The sequence below is a fragment of the Cupressus sempervirens genome, chromosome 8 (assembly GCF_028749045.1).
Source record: "Cupressus sempervirens isolate cs-2001-9-10 chromosome 8, ASM2874904v1, whole genome shotgun sequence".
NCBI lineage: Eukaryota > Viridiplantae > Streptophyta > Pinopsida > Cupressales > Cupressaceae > Cupressus > Cupressus sempervirens.
The window spans coordinates 280,141,766-280,157,773 of NC_143125.1; positions in this window are offsets into that span (position 1 = coordinate 280,141,766).

The following is a 16,008-nucleotide window of genomic DNA, read 5'->3' on the forward strand; positions in this document are numbered from 1 at the left end:
GACTATCATATTCTGCCAATCATCTCATATGATGTGTGGACACTCTGCATCTTTAGGCATGACCACGAGCTTTCCACTTGACATATTTTTTTACAATGGGGAACTTCTGCTATGGGAGAGCCCACAAGTTCTAACACCACTATCACCTTTTTATCTAAATGTTGTGACTTCACTACAAGATTGTGAGTCGATGAAACCTGATCACTATGTGGGTTTGAAGCCGTTGATTGCTTTGTGAAGAAAGACCGATTGGAAGAATTTGAGATGTGGTCCCCAAAGTTGTGTTCCACTGAAGGTTGGATAAACTGTTGGTGATGATAATTATTCTTTCCTTCTTTCTCATTAACTATGATCACAAGCCTTCAAGCTTCTAAAAAGAGGAGAGTGAGGTGTGAGTCTATTTCTCATGCATCATGTTCACTGTGCTTTTAGTTGGAGACATGGACTTCCATGACTTCAAGCACCTGAGCATGGAGATTCATAGAGTTGTATGCAAGTTTGATCGAGCTCTTTTGGTAACAAGATGAAGTGATCGGATTTCATTATAGAAAAACCTGATTACATATCTTATCTCCATTTGAGTTGATTCCAAGCATCTTCTCCCATGTTTATCATGACAATATATATATATAAGGGGAGAAGATGATTTCAAATACCATGACAAGTTTCTATGTCCTATTCTGATTGACATATCGTAGACCTCCATCATGCTTTTACATATATATATGTGTGTGTGTGTGTGTGTGTGTGTGTGTGTGTGTGTGTGTGTGTGTGTGTGTGTGTGTGTGTGTGTGCTCCAAGGACATAAAACAATCCTCCACAACTGGTTGAACACATGTATCTTTCATTGAACACAAAATCTTGATGGGTATCGATGATGGAGAATCACTTTTGATTTATAACAAAATGGCTCCATCAAGCCCATGCCCATTCATCAATCTTCTTCTAAATCTATACCATATCAATTATGGTGTGTAATATGATTTATTAAAGATATCATTCATAGAACTTGTAGCATGAGTTTTGTTGACAACCTTAGTAACTTCATGATTAGGATGTGTGCTTGGATCTCTATCAAACAACCTCTTTTTATGAACTGTCTACTACCTCTTGATCTTTATTGTATTTCCAAAGACTTTAGTTAATGAACATCCAATTTCATTGATTTGATTCCTTTATGACATTTTGAGCATCACTAACATGACTGTGCTTATGAATTTGAAAACCAAATCACTACATGCTATTCACCTAGTTTATTATTTCACATGTTGGGGGGTTTTCTCACCAAATCATGAAAGGGAAAGTTTCCTGAAGAAAGCTAATCTTTGGGTGAGTTCTGCTCCAAGTAAGTATCATCCTTGATTGCACCATTAATGGGTTGAAATTCCTGTCATGAGTAGATTAATCAGCATTACTAATATGATCATGAGCATGGGCATATAAAATTGTCCTGAATTTGAAGTTTGGACCATTAAATCTACATTTTGAAATGTTGAATTTGAACTAGAACACTGTGTTGAACCTTGAAATAACATTTTAATTTGTATGTTGGAAATTTGAACCTTTTACCTTCGAATCACAAGAATTTTGTGTTGATCCTGCAAGACAAATTGCTTCAAACCACTTCGAAGGAGTTCAAGACCATAAATTAAAAATTTAAATACTAGGTTCATATTGGGTACCAAAGGGGCTCTAACTATGGGATTGATTTTGACTGCAAAAGCAAAGAACTCTAGAAATCTCAGGAAAAAGACAAGTGCCTTATCCATTGGGAAATAGAGTCACCAAGAAGAGAGAAATAAGAGATGCTTACAGAGAGAGTGGAGGGAAGCAAGGCAAAGCCAACTAACCAAAACTCCTAAACTACCAACAAGCCCAAAGCTTGCACATTATTCAAACTAGCACTATGCACAACAAAAACATATTTACAAAATATATACATAGGTAGGAAGAAAAACCTACCACAAAATCAACAGTAAGGAAAAAATAATGTGAATCCATTTATCAGCTGGGAGAATTAGGAGCCTTTCTACATCAGCAAACCATGTCTTAATAGAGCATCTCCATACCATTGCTTAATGGTAACCTCTTCAATGCTAAAACTCAAGCTCATAGCATGCAAAATTTTAGCAACCCAAGATTCTATCACAAATAGCCAAAGCTCATCATAATATTCTTCATCTTCAAGTGGCTTTTCTACATCATTTATCAAATCAAGAAAGATCTTGAATTGAGGAGAACAATATTTAGGAAATTTTTCATTAGCTTCCTAACTACTATCTGCAATGCCCGAATTATTATCATAACCATGAGAATTATGTTTCACATTGCCAAACAGAGAGAATTCATCTAACATGGGATCAAATTTATCATAAAAAAATTCTCCAATCCTACAAAGAAATGGAGCATCATCAAATATGTAATACATTTGATCTTTTGTCTCTCCCGATGCATCTTTAGATTTCACAACATTATCTTCAATAGAATCACATCCAAAAGAATGAAATGATTCACCCAAAAAACCCTTATAGCCTATTTTTTTTATATTCATACTTTGGCTGTCCAAAGAGAGATTTTCTTTCCCAATAGATGATAAAAATCTGCATGCAATGTCCTCTTCTTCCTCGTAGATGGGAATTTCACCTAGTTTTTTAGTGGAGTTTTCAACCGACTGGGGACTAACTCCAACCTTTCCTCCTTCCATCAGAATTTCAGCATTTGATAATATGGAAGAAGTGAACTAATTTTCATCATTCAATGATGAATCTTGAGGCTAAAATAGAGAATTTTCTCTGATACCAACGTTCTCATAAAACCTCATTGGCAAGAAAAGTAGATTGAGTTCACTCCAAGCGACTTTATCTTCCAAATTCTCACACTTTTCTTCATTCTTTCTTGTTGTTGCTAAATTTGGTTGACACCAGGTTGCTTCCACCTAAAGTACAACATGATCATCTTCTTGAAAACTACCCAACTCAAAGGTGTGAACATCTATCTTTGTTTTAGAATTCTTATCATTTTGAAAGGAGGTCTCATGCTAAAACTTATCATCTTCAAATTTAGTCAGTATGTCTATCTTTTCAAAAATAGTAGGAAAGTCTTCTCCTTTGTTATCTTCTATGCATGAGGAAAATATTTCAGCTCTTTACTTTCAGCCAGGTCTGAATTAATAACTGGAACATGCTTGAAGGGATTCTCTTGATGACAAAACCTTTTCTCTTCTTTATCAAGAAGAGCATAATTTAATATTTCCAATTGTTTATCTATAGGCTAGAAGTTAATTTCAAGATTGATTTCATCCTTTTTGTTGTCATTACTACCAAGATTCTCACTCTCAGCCCAAGTGTTCTTATTCTCCCATGTTTGGCTTTTTTGTGGATGGGTTATAGCTATTTGAATTTTTTTCTCACCTAGAACTGAAAAATTACATGAGGTGAAATGGGAAGATATAACTAAGGCTTCATCATCATCTACTTTGAATTGTTTCTTCAATCAAAACACTTTCTCCTCAAGCTCTTGCAAGTCTTTCAACTTGTGAAATCTCATGCAGAGGCTTTTCCATAATAGCCAAGATGAAGCATCATCTTCGAGACTTAAATTATTCTAGACACCCTAGGAAATGCTTTCTTTAAAGCTATCCACAAATTTGCATAACACTTTATCATCCATTTGATAAAGTTTTGGGAGATAAGGGTTTGGTCTTGATCTTCTCATGACTTTTATAGTTGGCATGGTCATTGTGATAGAGTCACCAATCTCCTGCACATGAAGATAATCATAAAACTGAGAAAACAAATATTAATGTTGATCTTCATTTCTAGATCCCTAGTAGAGTCACCAAAAATTTGTTAGTGAACAGATTGTCCTCCAAAGAAAAATATACAAATTAACCCCAAAGTGCAAATAGGAAGACTAAATATACACTAACAATTGGGTCATTTTGCTATTGAAAAGTGTAAATGCCCTCTGAATTTATTCAGGTACAACTCCTTGTACATGATTTACAATGAATTCAAATACAGATGCTTTTAACTAGAAATCAAAAAGGGTTTACAAACATATACCCATAAACACAAAATAGATGTGGAAACTAACTAAAAAGAAAAGAACAACAAATGACACAAAGTTCATTTGCCCAGATACTGTATTACAAAGCAAATGAAAACAAAGAATGTAATTTCCATCCTCCTAAGAAAATGAAGAATTAGAGTTTCAAAGATATCTTGATATCAAAATGTATTTTGAAAAAAATAACACTACATGCATTTAGAGAAAATTGAAAGTTATACAAAGATAACAATCAATCGAAAGAAAATTGCACAAACTCAAAGTTTTAGTGTGTAGCTATCTTCCAAATCTCCCTTCTCTAAGATGTAAAAGACTATACAGATCTTATTATACACTGCATCAGAATTACCATCTAGAAGAAAATGAAACTCCCCTCCCTTACATTACATTTCAAAATCAAAATTTCCCCTTTATAACTAACAAAAAGTCCAAAAAATAAAACTTTTCTCTTCTACAACATCACAATCTACTCTCTCTCTCTCTCAGAAGAACTGTAAAAATCTGGAAAAACTCTCCCCTCCTATTGTAGCACAAAGTCTGCCCTCTGGAAAGAAAAGTGGAACCCCTTGTCTTTGGCTTTCTCTAACTTATATATGCTCCCATCTTTCTATTGATGTTATTCAATTATAATAACTGATTTTTTAAAACATACGCTCTCCCCTTTTCTTCTGATATTCCCATCCTCGACATGTGTAATGTTTTAATCCATAATTAAACACTTTATTGTGATTCATTCTTGTATTACATTTCCTTTTCATATAGGATGGATAGAATGTTTGTATTTATATCTTAGTCATGAAGTAAATGATGACTCGTATTAAAGAAATATTTGGATTTTACATATTTATACACACCTGTCGTTGTTTATTTACCACACTCTCTCTTTACCATATCTCTTGATTAAACATTTTGCTTGCCTATTCCCTAGACATCAACTTCGGCCTTCAAGCATAATTATGTCAGTTTTTATTCTTGTATGACGAGTAAGTTTTGTCTTTGTCAAGCTTTCTCAACCATGCTTCCACTGATCACAAGTGATTGTTATCACATGTCCCAAAGTGCCAATATTCACCTGTGGTTGTTATGCTTTTGATGCACATGAGAACTATCCAGGAATCTATTGGAATCAATTTTCCAAAGCTAATTCAAATGCATAATAAGAACATCAGGTTTGAACTGGTGTGATAATGTGTATCATCTTCCCTTGCCCACTTGAAGCCACGCAGATCAAAATTTAAATGCCAACACCTTACCACTATATCTTCCTCAACTTTTGGGAATATTGGCACTACGTAATATACACCATGTGTTGACATTGAGCATATATCTTTCATATTACTACAATTCATTCCTGTAGGTTTTATGATCATTTTATGTGTAATCATCCTTCACCCTTGGGTCTCCATTACCAAGGAAGGTTTGCAAAGCCATGGTTTAGCATCCTCACTGGGCACCCAACATAAATCACAAAATCATGACAAAAGATGACTGCACTCAATTTTGATAGCAGTAGCATTTGTCCAATGGTTCACGAGCATTATTTGTGTTTCTCACACTCTCTATCGACTATCATATTCTACCAAATACCTCATATGATGTGTAGACACTCTACATCTTTAGACATGACCACGGGCTATGCACTTGACATATTTTTCTGTAATGGGGAACTTTACTATGGGAGAGCCTGTAGGTTCCAACACCACTGTCATCTTTTTATCTAAATGTTGCAGCTTCACTGCAAGATTGTGAGTCGATGAAACCCGATCACCATGTGGGTTTGAAGCTGTTGATTACTTTGTGAAGAAAGCCTGATTGGAAGAATTCAAGATGCAATCCCCCAAGTTGTGTTCCACTGAAGGTTGGATAAACTACTATGACGATAATTATTCTTTCCTTCCTGCTCATTAACTATGACCGCGAGCCTTCAAGCTTCCGCAAACAGGAGAGTGAGGTGTGAGTCTATTTGTCATGCATCATCTTCACCGTACTTTTATTTGGATACATGGACTTCCACAACTTCAAGTGCCTGAAATGGAGATTCATAGAGCTGTATGCAGGTTTGATCGAGCTCTCTTGGTAACAAGATGAAGTGATTGGTTTTCATTATAGAAAAACCCGATTACTTATCTTATCTCCATTTGAGCCAATTCTAGACATCTTCTCCCATGTTTTTCATGACAATATATATAGCATGGGAGAAGATGATTTCAAATACCATGATAGGTTTCTATTGCCTGTTCTGATTGGCATGTTGCAAACCTCCTTCATGCTCAATATATCTATAATGAATCCTAACTTTAGAGGATATGCTCCAAGGACATAAAATAGTCCTCCACAACTAGTTGAACACACTTATCTTTCATCAAACACAAAATCTTGATGGGAATCAATGATGGAGAATCACTTTTGATTTATAACAAAATGGCTCCACTAAGCTCGTGTCCATTCATCAATCTTCTTCTAAATCCGTACCATATCAATTATGGTATGTAATATGATTTATTGAAGATATTATTCATAGAACTTGTAGCTTGAGTTTTTTTGACAGCCTCAGTAACTCCATGATTAGGATGTGTGCTTGCATCTCTCTCAAACAACCTCTTCTTATGAACTGTCTACTACCTCTTGATCTTTATTGTATTTCCAAAGACTTTAATTATTGAACAGTCCCATTTCATTTATTTGATTCTTTTATAACATTTCAAACATCACTAACATGATTGTGCTTATGAATTTAAAAACCAATCACTACATGCTATTCACATAATTTATTATTTCACATGTTGAGGGATTTTCTCACCAAATCATGAAAAAGAAAGTTTCTTGAAGAAAGCCACTCTTTGGATGAGTTTTTCTCCAAGTATCATCCTTGATTACACCATTAATGGGTTGAAATTCCTATCACGAGTAGATTAATTGGCATTACTAATATGATCATGAGCATGGGAATATAAATCTGTCCTAAATTTGAAGTCTTTACTATTAAATTCAAATTTTGAAATGCTAAATTCGAACCACAACACTGTGTTGAACCTTGAAATAACACTCAAATTTGTATGTCAAGAATTTGAACCTTTGACCTTCGAATGACTGGACTTTTGTGCTGATCCTACAAGACAAATTGCTTTGAACCACTTCAAACCACTTCGAAGGAGTTCAAGACCATAAATTAAAATTTTAAATACTAGATCCATATTGGGTACCAACAGGTTACAAAAGAAACTATTAGGTGTGACCTTATAAAAGGATTTAAATCACCTTGTTAGGAGTGGCCTTGTTAGAGGTCTTAAGACACTTCAATCTAAAAATTCCACCTAGTTAGAGGATTTACAAAATGACTGTTAAGTCAACTCTATTAACAGATTTCTTCACTACTACAATTGTTAGAGAGTAACAATGATTTTCCTGATTTATTAAGAAAATGGATTATAGATTCATATCACTATTCTAGCTTAACCTCTTGATCCTTCTTGATTAGAATACTTTTTTTAGCTCCTTGAATACTCTTCTCTTAATCAAATATCCTTCTCTTTTCTCATCTTATCTTCTTCACCACTTTCTCTTTTTCAATCCACAACTTGACTTTTTATATATATGAAAGCCAATGTCAAGTCATCTTGAATACCCTTTCAAAGAAACAAATAACCTCCACTAAGTCATCTTGCATAAACCAACAAATAGATCAAAATAATCTACTAAAGGTCGACTAAAATTGGGACACTCGATTACCATTGAGTTGCTTGGTAACCAACCTAAATCGATCTACACTGAACTCCTTTGGTAACTAACGTGACTTGGTTTACATAGGAATCCCTAAACTTCTCTTCTTTTGAACTTTTTTCTCATTAAATACTAGCATCTTTCAAACTCAGTTTCAATCGGTAATGCTTAGTTTGAGTATAACATTTGTGTAATATCAATGACAATATACAATTGAATAAATGTTATCAACAAGTTATATGGATGGCTATCAGTTTCCATAATTGATATAGGTTTATAAATGATTATGAAGCCTAAGAATGGCCAAGATGTTTGATGTCAATAGTTTATGATTAACAAAAGTGTGAGCTTTCTAAAATTTTCCATAATTTTTCAGTTATAATAGCCTAATACTATTTTTCATCCATGCTCTAGAAGTTATATATTTAAAGATTGTTTGATTGAATATGTTATAGAATTGAGTCAACACCCTTTTTTGTCTCATTATATTTCATTTATTATTAAGGAAGATATAGATTTTTTGATGGTGTTCTAATTAATGGAAGAGGCCCAACTACTATTTGTACAATTCAATTCATAATCTAAGTTTTTCATATGAAATATTCAAGTTGATCTAAATCCTTGAACCTATTTAATGGGTAGGGAAAAAAACCTAAAGGGGTTAAGTTAGTTATGAAGATATGAACCTAGTTGCTAATGTGAACAAGCAATATGGTTAATGTCATTAGATTCCCAAAATCCATGAAGTACTTTCTACAAGTTTTTCTAGATTTGATTGTGTGTAAGTTTTTGCATTAACACAAAGTCAATTATTATATTCTTTATTTATTCTAAAGAGTTGTGAAATCATCCATTATATTACAATTCAAATTAAGTATTCAAAATTCAATCTAATCACATATTAACATAGAAAAAAATTACAAATTGGATATTATCTTTTATTAATTTGAGAAGCGACGATTGAATTAGATCAAGTCCATTTTGATAACCCAGTCTTCCAATGAAGCCAAACTACACAATTTAATCATTTTGTTAAAAATATACCTAATAACACTAACTATAAATGAGCAACTTCCTCATGCTCAATGTCTACCTAAGCTATTAAATATTACAATTATCAATTCAAAATAAAATCCAAATCCCACCTTTCCTAAAAGATCCTCTATAGAATATTGATATTCAATGTATTTGTCTATAGCTAGATTCCAATCATGAACATTCACACCATTTTTTATTTCTATTTCACTCAACAACAACAAAAAAAGGTACCATTGAAAAGTAATTCCATATTACATTTGAAGATCTTTGAATTTTTTGAAGTCATGAAACCTCATAATCAGCATACCATTAACTAAATATTTTATGCTTTGTAAAAGCTCATTAATACCCTATCCACCTTTAAATGTTGTTATTTCCCAAGAATACCCATGACCAAATAAATCAAAAGAGAGTAGAATGGATAATACAACTAATAAGACAATTAAGGTGCAGATGATGAGACTGTAACAACATAGGCACACTCTATTTGAAATACAAAAATTGTCAAAAAATGATATTTATACATAACATTGGGATTATGAGGAATCTTACTTCACTAATATTTAGAGTTCTATTTGTTCTAATAATTTCAACTTTTAGATGACTAACAACTTCACCTCTTTTAAGAGCATAATTTCTTGCTTATGTTGGATACACCCATTCAAATCCACCATACCAATCATGAGGTAATCCTTGATTCAAATAAAAATAAAAATAATCAATTTAGAAACTTAACAAGAAATCCATTACAAATTTCCATTTAAATGTTATTGGAGAACAACAGTAATACCTATTGGACCATGAAACTATATTGCATTTAGCTCATTTGTTTTATCACATATTTTCATCTAAGATAGGATAATATTGGGTATAATTGTATCTAATAGAACTGAAAGGGCTAGTGAAAGAGGGCATAAAGAAATGAATACTAAAAGAACAAGGAATTTTCTACCGATCTAAACTAGAAGAATTTAAAAATGAGGATTTAACAAGTTAAGTTTGGTGGTATGACATGCTCCTACTAGCCACTAATGTGGTTGTATGTAAGCCACTTGTACTACATTATGTATACAAGAATGTTCCTTTTCCTTTTCCCTTTCTTCATTCTCCATTGAAAAAGATCACTATAGAGACATAGATCACAAGGGCATAATGAGAGACAAAATATATATTCAATCTTGAATCCTAAATGAATGAATGAATTGAAAAACTAGGTGGTGGCATGAGTTCTAAACTAAAGCCTCATAATACTATTGGCACGTATATGTATGGTAGGTAGGGCCAACATGAAAGTTGTCAAGATTTAAATTTTAACTTGAGTTTCTACCTAATATTTTCCTCACCTATTATGCATCCCAGTTGAAAACCTCATAATTGAAATCTAGAGTCAACTAATTTGTATCAAGAAGAAAAGGTTAGCAAGAATTTTTTTTTATGTAGTGTTGAAGACAGAGTTATTCTATTCATTGGAACATCACCTAATATATTTCTATAGACTTTTTTTTATTTTTTTAACTATAACCTCAAAATTTTGTGACTTGCAAGACAAACAATGGGATATTTGTGAAACTTATAATTAATGAACATGTTATAGTATAAGTAGGTTTTATTTATTAATGAGCCCAATATATTATACTTGTAGATGTGTGTATCTTTTATATGGGAGTGGTTAAGTGACATGGTATTAATAAAGATATAATTTAATAGTGTTTTTATCATTAATAAAGATGGTATTGTATAGGATATTGGATTAATGAAAGCCCCAAAATTTTCTTTCCCTAATCTCCTCTATTTGTACAAAAGACATTTGGATACATCAAAATTTTAATTTAACATCACTTACAATCACCTTAGGATGTCAACTATTTCATCAAGTTTAATAAGCATTATAGTTGGAATATATTTTTATGCTCTTTATCACATAGATAAATTTTATCAATAAGTGTATAGGAACGTTACATTAGACATAGTGTTGTATTACTTGATTCACATGAACAAACTTGTAGGAAAAGTTTCAATCAAGGCAAAAAGTGTGCAAGGTAGTGATATCATTGATGAGGGCCATGGAAATAAATAATTACTAGCCTCAAATAGATCAAATCAGCTTGTGTTTTCTACATTTGGGAACTTTGCATCCACAACTAGATATTTAGATTCAACGAGTTTCAAAGAGATTTCCATAAAAATATCAACCATTAATAGAAGAAAGAAAGTTCTTGCAAATGAGAATTGGAAAGATATTGCCAGGTAGTGGGAGGTGGAACAATATATTTAACTAATGTTGTTAAGGAAGCTCTATAATTTGGGTGATTTCCCTTAGAATCTCTTCCACTTCATTAGTTGCATTCTAGAGAATTATCAAAGAAAAGAGATCCTTATGATATTTTTAAGGAAGTGGAATAAGTTGGAAAAACTATTGTATATGGCTTATTTTGTGAGGAAAAGACTGTGTATACAAGACCAATCATTTTCATTTTCCCATCTTTCTTCAACACTAAGAAATATCACTATAGAAATATAGATCAAAAGGGCACATCAAGAGGAAAAATATATATTCACACTTGAATCCTAAGTGAATGAATTAATTTTTGTATTGAGAGCTTAGATTTACACTATTGGGACTCAAAATTGAAGCCCTAATTTTGAGTACCATTCTAAATTTTGAGTCTAATTGAGCCCCTATAAGAGTTTTTAATGCATGTGTACCCAACTGTCACTTTGAGGCCTATGAGGTATTTTATGTTTCTAACAATTGAATTTAGTATATACATGCATCCAATCATGATAAATTACCACTCTGAGTCATTCCATGAAGTTTCATTTTGAGCACTATTCAAATCTACATTTTTGCCAAAGTGTCAATCAGTGACAGAAAGCCTAGTTCTCAATTGAATATCTTGCACCCTATTACATCTCATGACTCCTCACTTTGGGAGTGTTTAGTATAATACCCCAACATTGGCACATTTGCATATTAACCCATTCTAATCTACTCAACTATTCCTAAGTCCTATTTCACTAGGAAATTCTAATTCTAGTAATCACTTCTTGACCTAGGTGTCAAATCTAGAACCCTAATTTGCATTTATCACACTATTTATTTAATTCTTAAGTATCAACTCAAATTAGCTACATAGACCTATTGATTTAATTTAATTTAATTATAAGTGTTTTACATAAGAAAAATAGGTTTTATAGGGATCTTGAAACCAAAGCTAATAATAAGTAGTTAAAGCCCAGCTAGAAAATGAAGGCCAACCAAGGGGCCAATACAATAGATAGACAAAAAGCCAACTAACCAAGAACCTACATCAATCTAACAGTCCAAAAGATAGGAAAAGAAAAAGCAAATTTATTCCTCTGTCTTTCTCTTGAGCTCCTACATCATTTGTATTGCTTCATAGGCTTTGTTAATCTACTTAGCCATCTGCTCCTACTTCTTCTAATCATCCTAATCCATGTTGTTGAAGGTAATTTCAGTCATCACATCCTCTTCCATTTTGGCTCTTTCTTTGTCCTTTTCCTTTTTTTCATCCAAAAGACCTCTAGCTTTCAACATTCCAATAAGGGACGAGATATTGTCATTGATAGAAGTTAGAATGGATATCATCTGATTTGCAAGATTATGATTGTAGTTTTCCAAATTCTGGATTCTCTTCTCAGCCAAACTGAGATGATCCCCCTGTTCATTCAAATTACCACAATTTGGCATCTTCCTTTTGTTTTCCAGTTGGCCTATTTTTTCTCTGAACTCCTCCAATTCATGGTAAAGCCATTTGATTGACCTAAAATTTTCAATCATACTATTTCTAGCATTATTAAGAAAATTCATGCTAGTTTCCCTTGCATTATCAGTAATGGCCACCATTGCTAGATCAATGAGATCCTCCAACTAGAGTTGATCCTATTTTTCTTCTAAAATTTGTGGGTTCATAGCCTCTCTAACTATACCCATTTTGGAAGTTTTTACATTAAAGTTTATCCAAGCCATGTGCCTATCCTTAATTACCACCTCTCCTCCCTCTCCATCTTTCTTCTCTTTCTCCTATTCCTAAGGATGAATAGGGGAAAGAGGAATGGTAGAGAGCTCTAGCCTAGAATCTAAAATCCCCTTTGCATCCTTCTCTTAAGGCCTCCCTTGTTTTTTAGCCACTAGCTCCGCTATCTTAGTTTTTGCCTCCTCTTCAACCTCTTCATTAGTTTTCATATCATCACCTTCCTCATTGTACTCTTCATCTCCCTGGCCTAAAGCTTTAGACCCATGTCCTCTAGGGCTCTTCCTGCTTGGGGTTTTAATTAACGAGGGAAATTTCTTCTCTAAATCCTTGGCCTTTTTTCTAGGTGAAATGTTTTCTTCACCCTCCAAACCAATACTTTGGAAATCCTCTAAATCAGATGAGAAGCTAGAACTTCTCGTATCCATAGATGCATCCACGCACTATAGGGGGGTTTTTCTTATGGTTTGAGCCTTGAAATGCTCATAAATTGGAAGTAATAACCCCTCATGCAAGGCTGGATTTGCAGAGGGTTTCTTCTTGTGCCCAAAAATACCCTTACACATTGAAGTATATAAATAAAAAGGGAACAAAATCTTGACACCATAGAAAAAGTGATTGAGTAAAACAAAATGGTGTGTTCTTACTCTATCAAATCTAGTGTCTAAAAAATATACTCTATAATAGCCTATAAAACATACCTCAATAACTTCTTAATTGAATCCATTCATAGTAAGTTTCACACTTTACCAATTCATTTCTCTCCTCAGTATTCTTTGCAAAATCTTTTACAATGTTCGCTGACACCTTCTTCTCTCTATAAAACTTCAACCCCTCTACCAAAATTTTAGTTACAAGAGCAATGACTTCCTTGGTGACCTAAAATGAAACCCCATCCACTTCAACCCTCTTGTCCTTCCATGAATCAACCATACTGTTAGTGATGACAGGGTTGAAACCATGAAGTTTAGTATTGTAGTTGGCTATACCACCCTTCTCTAACTTTTTCCAGACTTTAGTCCTTTGCTTCCATTTATCTGCTTCACCAACAGCTTCCTTCCTACTTATTTCCCCCACCATATCTATATTTTCAACACTAACTATTCTTATAAACTCTAACCTTTGATATCCCTTCTCCAACCTCTTAAAACTATGATGGCCGCCTCTCTGATAATTGTCATTATGTCTTTCTTTTCCCCAAAAATGGTAAAGGAAGAGAAAAAAATTGACCCAAGAAACATGTTGATTTGACACTGATACCCTCATCTGACTATGTTTTTCGTAAATGCCATAATTATAAATATTCAAACCCCAACTCACATTAACAACCATTATAACAATTAGATATCCATCATACCTCTCTGGATTTTGTCCAACTCAATTAGGCATTTTGCTTCTTCTAGGATATTTCTGCCCAAATTTCAAATCATCCCCTTTTCTTTCCTAACCACTTCATTGGCAAACTAGTCTACCACAAATTTGCCTCCCTATATTCATGGGTGATGTGGACACTTTTGACATTTCCAAGAAAGGAGCGGGTCTCTTCAATAATATTAGGCATGGACCCACTAGTACATTTGACCCCATTTTTTGACCAATATTGGTAAAAATTTCAACCCAGGTTGGTCAAAATTTGGAACAACCAATTCATCAAAGTTTTTCCCATCAAAATTTTGACCATCTTACTAGTTGGTCAAAATTTTGACCAATACATTGGTCAAAAATATCTAGAGTCCTAGCGCAATCTACACCAAGTGATGGTCAAATTTTCGACCAATGCTTGGTTGAAAACTAAAAATAGTGGTCAAAAATTTTGACCAATACCTGGTAGAAAACTTTTAGGTATTCGTTGAAATTTTGACCAATGCCTAGTAGACAACTTTCAGGTATTGGTCAAAATTTTGACCAATGCTTGGTAGAAAACTTTTGGGTATTGGTCAAAATTTTGACCATATCTAGTAGAAACCTTTCAAGTATTGGTCAAAATTTTGACCAATGCCCAGTTGAAAACTAGCAGCCATTAGTCAAAATTTTGACCAATGCCTAGTAGAAAACTTTTTAGTTTGGGTCAAAATTTTGACCAATTCCTAGTAGAAAACTTTCAAGTATTGGTCAAAATTTTGACCAATGTTTGGTGAATATTTTTTTGAGGCATTCTATAAAATAGTTCACATGCCTTGCCTATGATTTGACATTTTGCATGCATCTTGCACTCTCTCATCCTGATGATGGATTATAGAGAGTGATCTAAAATGATGATGCTAAAAAACACACACAATCAAATCCAAAACGAACTTGCATTACAAATGGATTGTGGAAATTCTGATATTGTTAATTTTGCATGGATGTCTACCAAGACAATCACAACTTAAACATATATAATTGTGATTATCCTAGTAGACATGCATGCAAAATTAAAAATATCATATTTCCACAATCCATTTGTAATGCAAGTTTGTTTTGGATTGGATTGTGTGTGTTTTTTAGCATCATCAAGATGAGAGAGAGCATGATGCATGCAAAATGTCAAATCATAGGCAAGGCATGTGAACTATTTTATAGAATGCCTCAAAGAAGCTAAGAATATTGAAATACTTACAAGGGACTATTCTGTTGCTCTAAATATTATAGGCTTTGTTGTCTTCCAATCATAAGGATATTTATGTTTGTACGCTTATTCCATGATAAGACATGAGTGTTCATCTAAGATCTTGACAATTGTCACATTTAAGTCATGGGCCCCTCCTCGGCTTTCATGCTTTTGGGTAGGTACAAGTACCTTCCTAAGTATTAAGGCATGTTGGACATTGTTGGTTATAATTTTTTTCATTAACAATATAATGTTATCACTCTTAGCTATATTCAAGATACTCAGGTACTACTAGGAACATCCTTTATAACTATAGACTACCTACATACCCTATATCTCCAGAATTCATGTTCACAACAAATGTCATCTCATATTTAGTGCACATGTTTAAAAAAATGTGGATGTTTTGATTAAAAGGAAAACACATGTTGAAATAGATTTGGATCTTGGGTTTTTTTCTGCCCAATTAGTAGATCTTAGGGAGGAGGAGAAAAAGAGAGAGTTTGGCAAATTAATAAATTGCATGAATGGTAGCAATACATGAAGGAGATACCAAAAATCAAAGAACAAACCTAGATCTATATACATGTTACATGT